We start from the raw sequence: 7,474 nt of genomic DNA on the forward strand, positions 1-7,474 counted from the left end.
TCTGTTGTAGGTTATAAAACAAATCAAATGCAGCAGCTGTGTTTTAAATTTATTGTCAGGAAAACAAAGGAAATAAAATCTTGCTGAAAGAAAACTACAAGAGCTCCTCTTCTTTGGTTACTTGGAAACAGGAGGAAATGGGATAGCACAATATTTCATGAAAATGATTGGGATCATAATAGAATAATACATCTTGCATGACCATGATTTACTTAGGGGAGCGGAGGATGCTTGAAAATAGTCCATCATGACATTGGACCGCAAAGTGCATTTCGACTGGCGCTCAGATAAGCACACACGAGATGGCTGGAGGCTGCACTGAGTCCCAAAGTGTGCTATCCACCGCAATCAGAAAATTAAACATCCAACTCTGCATCTCCCCAGACCAGCATCCTGCAGTCACCATGGAGACTGGAAGCACCACATCCACAGCGTGCTCAAGTGAAATAGCTGACGAATTTCAATTTAATTATGGAGGTTTCCTTCCCAACAGCCACTTATCAATTACCCTGATTGCTCTATCCACAACAACAGAGAAGCCTCCCGGCAGATTAATCGCGGGCTAGCCACTTTCACAACCGACGGGAAAGCTCATATCCCTCATGTGGTATCCAGCAGTTCAATATATCATTTATAATATGCGTTTGAGTATTGTGCTGAAGCTGAAGCTGTCATATTAACTCTGTGGGTCTTCTCCTTGAAATATGTATTCTACTTATTAGAAATCGCATAACAAAAAGGTTCTTCAGGTGGAGAAATGTAAATCCACCTGAAGAACCTTTTTGTTATGCAACAGAACTAAGATGTGTATTTGATGAAAAAATGCATCTATTTTGAATGAATTCACGTGTTACAAAGTGTTGGGTCAGTGTTTGTTTAATGTTTAGTTTTGTATATCCTAAAGCATTAGGGCCTTTGTCCTTGCGCTGTTTTTTGCACTGGCAGCACCCACAACCTCAATTTCAGAGCTCGTCTCACCAGCGTTTACTGTTGCTAGGTAACAAAAGTTGTTTGGCGGCACTTCCACCTCCATTGGTAGTGATCGTTAAGTCTGTTTTACATGGCTCTGTATGCTTAATATTTGCTTTTATTCAAGGGAATTTTACAAAGAAAACATAAAAACAATGTAAAGGAATCGTGTCCTGGCATTAGAAGCAGCTCTACACCTGGAAATTCTACCCTCAAAAAGAACGACAAGAATTAGCTTCTCCTCCGCCATTATTGTTGACAAAGTTGATATCGTAAGTCCTGCCCCTTCTTGATTTTAATTTGTCGGTGACAGAGAAGTAAAATTGACCAGCGCTGTGAAGGAAGCGACAAAAAACAGCTGATGCAGAGGGCGTTGTGCTTGAAACGTTGAAGCGCATGGTTTTATAGAAAATAGGCTGCCAGTGCAAAAAACGCTGTAAGTGGACACAGGCCCTTTAAAAGTTAAAAAGTCCTGAGAGAATTTGTTCATGGAACTGATCTGACAGTTTCTTGAGACCTTTTACTTCAAACTCCATTATCACCAAAAATGTGATGAGCCTTTGCAAGTCTGGCATAACCTGTTCTTGGAAGTCCACCATTAGTTGTTTGGTGGACAAACCTCTTCAGTGTCATTCTGTTCATCTGATCAACTAACGAGAGTATGCAGAAAAGATAAAACTAACATACTGATGAGTCAATATATTACGTTAGGATCTTAGCGTGCTATCATTTGCTAATGTTGAGCAAATCACAAAGGACAGCTGATGGTGTCAAAATACTGGTGGGAATGTCATTAGTTTTGCAGGTACTTGGTCATAAACCAAAGTATTGGATATATTGGGTGTTAAGCTAAAAATGATGTTAGATGGAAATTTAACAAATTACCAATTGGGAAAACCAATGTACTACTTTGGTAGCAATCCATCCCAAGCTTGTTGAGGCACGTTAACCTTAAAACCATCTGTGGTTTTAAAAACGTATAAAGAGAAATTGTTGACATTGACAGTGACATGCTCACAATGTTAGCTGTAACATTGATTAATAAACACTGAAGAAAGAGAGATTGGAAAGAGAGGATCTGGGGCCGTCTTTGGCTATTGCAGCGCCGGAGACAGGGTGTCTACGCCAATTTATGCTGTTTCCTGATTGGCTGAAGTGAAATAGCGACATCATTCCATTCTGAAACTGCATTTGGAGATTTGACAAGTCAAATGTTTTGCAACTACACGCAACGGCTTCAGACGCTCTGGAACTAACCAGTTCACACCACTGCAATTTTCCCTGCAACATTCTAAAACTGTTTGTTGAATCATTAATCTGAACTGGGCTTTAAGCAGAGTCAAATAACTGAAAGAAGGCATGCAAAGCCATTATTGTCTAAAAGTAGCCCTTTTAGTTCAAAAATGTGTAGAGAATGGGCTAATGGAAATGGATGAAGAGAGGAGGGTCCTTGAGTCTGAATGCCTTTCAGAAACATTTGTTAGCTGTAGGTACGCAGCTGTGAGCTGCAGTGAAAATACGAAAGAACAGAACTTGTAAACAAGAGATCGATAACATGCAGTATGAATGACATTATGCGCTTTTTCCTGTGTAGAGATTAGAAAGAATTGTGGGCGGAAAAAGAGAGTGCAGTATTAGTGAAAAGGGGAAGTGTTAGAGGATTATAGAAGGGTATAAAGTCATGAATAATGTATGTCTCATATATGTGTGGAGAATAAGAATACAGTTGGACACATACAAAGGCTCTGGCAGTCTTTTCTCGCTCTTTAGCTCCCCATAATACGGCTTCATACTGCACATGGAAAACTCTTACAAATACATTTTAACATGATTAGACTGGATCTTAAAAGTATAAATTAAATACAACCAGTAAATAATTGTAACAACTGGTGCTCAGGAGAAGACTCAAATGCAGAGGTCACACAAAGAGGAGCAGGCGTACAATCACACAGTTTACTTCAGTCCAGGCAATAAGTCATGCACAGGAGATCAGTCAGATCAGCAACAGTACAGATCAGGGTCAGGCTGTCACTCAGTGTCCATGAACAATCCAAGGTCAAAACAGTAGAAAGACTTACAGAGGGACATAGGCAAAATCAGAGTCCAAAAGGCAGAACAGAGGGCAAAAACACAAGAAGGCAAAACACGAAAGCTTGTTGCAAAATAACGAAGACAATCTGGCAGTACAAGTGAAATGGTGGTGGTATATATACTGAATGACTGATTGGAAATAGACAACAGGTGTGGCTGATTGCAAGGTGGGAAACTTACAGGAAATGACATCAGAAAATGAGGATGAAACTAGACTTAACAAAATAAAACAGGAAGTACAAGAAAAAACAAGAGTCCATGAAAACAGAGTCCAGAATAAGGACATTAGAGATCTGCATATAAATTGTAGACATTATACAATAAGACCGAAGTGTAGAGTAGCATCCACAAAAAATATTCGTATCAATTTTGAAAGTAATACGCATTCCCCACCCCTCCCAAAGGATCAATCAATTCTCAATCAATCAATCAATGTGTCATATCACTCCAGCCCCACTCTAGTTCGGTTACAGTGAATGATATCACTCAGGTAGGCACTGTTTAAATCATGAAATCAACCAAAACATTTACCTTTTCCATTAAAAAAAACATCAAGTAGGTCAGTAGGACTTGGCTATAATTTCCTCATTACATGCCTCTGTAGTCTGTACTCACTGGCTACGTCACAGTTGCACAGCAGTGTGTTTTCCTGTTAAAATAAAAGTTTCAATCAGTCAATAAATAAGTTTGGATTTGGAAATCAGAAGCAGCATAAACACTGCTAAAAGAGGCAAACACACCTTTATTCAATGAAAGGCAAAATACATCTTTCTCAGCTCCCTGACCCTGGATTAGTAAACCATGTGCACAGATGTAACAAATATACATATACATATATTTATATATTTAGGATATAAACAGTTCCCATGTTATCAACATTATGGGCCCTATCATCCACTGCAAAGCACCAAAGCGTGCAGCGCAAGTGTCATTGCTATCTTCCAACTGGCGCAGTCGTCATGCTCACGCCCAGCGCCCACGTTGTGTAAATAGCAAGTGATCTTGTGCCACCGTTAGCGCCAATGGCCGTGTTGGTTTTGAAATTAGGTGTGGTCAGGCAAACAGGTGGCGCATTGCTTTCTAGGGGACGCAGAAAGCGACTGCGCCTTAGACCAGCAACAACCTGGTCTAAAGTCTACAGTCTGTGGCACAGTCTGTCTCTGCCATTTAGAGGGCTCATTATGGACATACATCAGCGAGCTAACAACACGAGTCTTTGTCACTCACACGGGGACGCACAGTGGCGCTTTGACTCATAAGGAAAAAGCAGTGTGTTTGCAGATTCAGTGAAAAAACGTTGTTTAAGGGACAGACTGCAAGCTTTACTTTCCCACGTCTCCTTAAATCACAATACTGCTTTCAGTTTGTTACCGATCTGCTGAGAAGTGTAGGAAGACGTGGACAAGCTCACCGCTGCCTCCACACACACCTGCTTCACCTCAGGGTGATTCCTACTCGAGCCACGCACAGGCCAAAAACTACAGAGACCAACACAAAGCTCTCCATACTGCACGCTCATTCTGACACACGGTCTCTCTAATACAGGCAAAAAACAGACACACACTCACACACACGCAACTAAGAGGTAAATTACTTACTATACTCAAACATAACTCCCTGTGGCACCGACAATCGTGCCCACAGATATTAAGACACTGTCCAGTTAGTCCCATTACGCAGAATGTCCATTACGCACAAAAATACAGCCATGTGATCCAGCAGCAACAATAAATAGATAAGCATTTAAAGCCTACCTTTCTTTGATGGTCAGCACACAGAACTTTAATAAACATGAGATCCTGTCCATCTGGAGATTTAAATCATTAATGCCGTGCCTCGTGCGTAAACGTACACAGTATTCAAGGACACAGTGGAAAGAAATAAGTTAAATATGCTGGTCGGGGTTCGATTTTTCTAAGAAGAATGACTGAAATCCGCCGTGTAAATCGCAACACGCCTACCGGGCTCTTAAAGGGAATGAGATCTGACACTCTGATTTGTTTGATTCATGTTATGCCGAAAACATGCCTATGAATTATCCAGGGACTTAAGCCAACCTCTTTGCGCTTTGCGCCTCAGTTTGCACCCAGATTATGTGCCGTGTAACTAACAAGAGTGACACCCTTTAAGAGACACACCCTAAATCACTTAGCGGCATGCGCTTTAGACTGTGCACCTTCTGCTGTCTAAATAGGGCCCAATGTGTGATTATGGAAGGTGGCGGTGTGACACCATCAGGGTGGGAATTAGTGCATGTTGGTGGGGGAAGTTTTTTTTGCTTGAGCTTTTGCTCTTAAAAATGTCTGTGCATGGCCCTGCCATCGTGATCTTGTATTTTGGAGCCAGAAGTGACCCAGTTGGGACAAGAGCTTGGAGCTGAGGAGGAACAAGACGGAAGCATATGCTCATTTACCCGCTATCATTTGTGCTAGCTTGATTAGCAATGTGCATCTGAATTTCATGCTAACTGTGGTATTAACTCTGATGCTAATCATGGCTTGTGAAAACAGGTCAACTATAGCTACGCAAAAAGAGCTTGGAGATAATGAGGAACAAAAGGATGAGAAAAAAATTGGTTATCAGCTAACATTTGAGCTCGCTTTTTTAGCAATGTGCAATTCAAGCTAACAGTGGAAATAGTTTAACTTAACAGACATAATGTATTCAGGCCCTACTAAAAAATATAAATATGGTAAACAGCCCACTCTTCCGAATGTCTTTCAGTACACTAAGCAATGTACAAGATATTTTTCAGTTTGCCTTGGTAACAACTTATCAAGCACATGTACCCATTCCCTCAAGCAGGCCCTGCATGCATCCCATTTTACTCTAAATGGGACCAAAATTTACAAAATGAACACAATGCTGTATTAAAGAAGACTTGTAACGTGCAATTAATACCATAGTGTAACGCTGGGTATAAGTTCCTGTCTATGTTTGCTGTTGTTTTGCAGTTGTTTATCAAGGGAGATGTCTACCATAGTGGGTAATTGGCTGAGAAGTAGTTCCAGGGGAGGGAAGAGGCTATTGTAAGCATAAGCTATTATAAGCGGGAGTTCCGTGTTCTGGGGAGAAGAAGACACATGTTGAGCGAGCGAGAGCTAAGTGAGAAAAGCAGTTAGCCAACCTGTTTGTTGTTTTTCCAGGGATACCTCACCCTTGTGTTGAAAAAAACTGGGCTCTGCTGAGCTAGCAACGCACATCGCCTCTTCCTCGTTCTTCCTCCATCTGTCTAGCTACCCAGCAAAGATACAATATGCTTGTTTGGAAAATGACTACTGTGATAATACATCAAGTGAGAAGTTAATTTATCACCAATGGAATCGCCCCCTGCTGGCCATTAGACATAATGCAGGTTTAAGGTATTGGCTTACATTGGCCTGGAGGCTACATGCACTTCTTAAATAGAGTTTAGACATAGATAATAGAAGTAAGAGTTGTGCAAGTTGGCAGACAGGAGCCAAGGTTGCAGAAGGTTTGTATTAGTATCATAAGCATTTATCACCAACGATGACACGGCCCATTAATCTGAACTGCACTCCCAAGGTCAGCTGCTTGCTCAAAGGTTTTCAGTGTAACTCCTCTTGCATGTGAACTAGCTGTCACTGCGACAGATCTGCAAATTACCAGGATTTAGTGTGGCTCTTTTTGATGCAGATAGTCCTAACTTTAATTTAATAGGCCAGTGTTTTTCAGTGCACAGAGCTGATTGAACACTTTAGATGCAGCTCCACAGAGGCATATCAGCCAAAGCACCAGTCAGCACCTGTCAACACCATGTAATTGCAACAAAAAATCCATAGTTATAAAAGTTGGAACATTTGTTGTGTACTTGTCTAGTTTTGGCTTCAACGTAGGTGTTGATTGTATTGGAGTCTGGCCGAATTTGTCTCCTTTGGTGAGCGTTTAAATACTTCTGCCAGAGAGAGAGAGAAGGCTTACACCACAGGGTGCGTGTGCTTCACTGTTCCTGCTGTGTGGTCTATTTTAATCAGAAAGTGATTATACGCTGAAAATTAATTTTAATAACTCTACTGTACTGCGATGAGACCAAAGGCATTATGTTTTCGATTGATTACTGTCAATGAACAGATCACAACACAAAGAAAATGTTACAGAAGAAATTGTGGTTTTGAACTTAAGCTGAAGTCCCTTTTTGCAGTAAAGACCATGTCAAAGAGATTTTAATATATGTTATTACTGAATGTAGGATCTGAAGAGATACGTCAGAAATGCTTATTTGGCCTACAAGCCTTTAAATCGGCAGACACTGAAAACAAACGTGCTCTGCAAACTCTAGCTTAGGGGTTCCCATGAAACCATAGCAGATGTAGATTAAATATTTTTGTCACACGTCTTGCGCTGATCAATACAAAGAAAAAAGACGATTTAAAGGCTATTTGAATTCATTTAA

This window comes from Semicossyphus pulcher, unplaced genomic scaffold (genome assembly GCF_022749685.1).
Source record: "Semicossyphus pulcher isolate SPU_LCO1_2020_fin unplaced genomic scaffold, fSemPul1.0.p SCAF_5, whole genome shotgun sequence".
Lineage (NCBI taxonomy): Eukaryota > Metazoa > Chordata > Actinopteri > Labriformes > Labridae > Semicossyphus > Semicossyphus pulcher.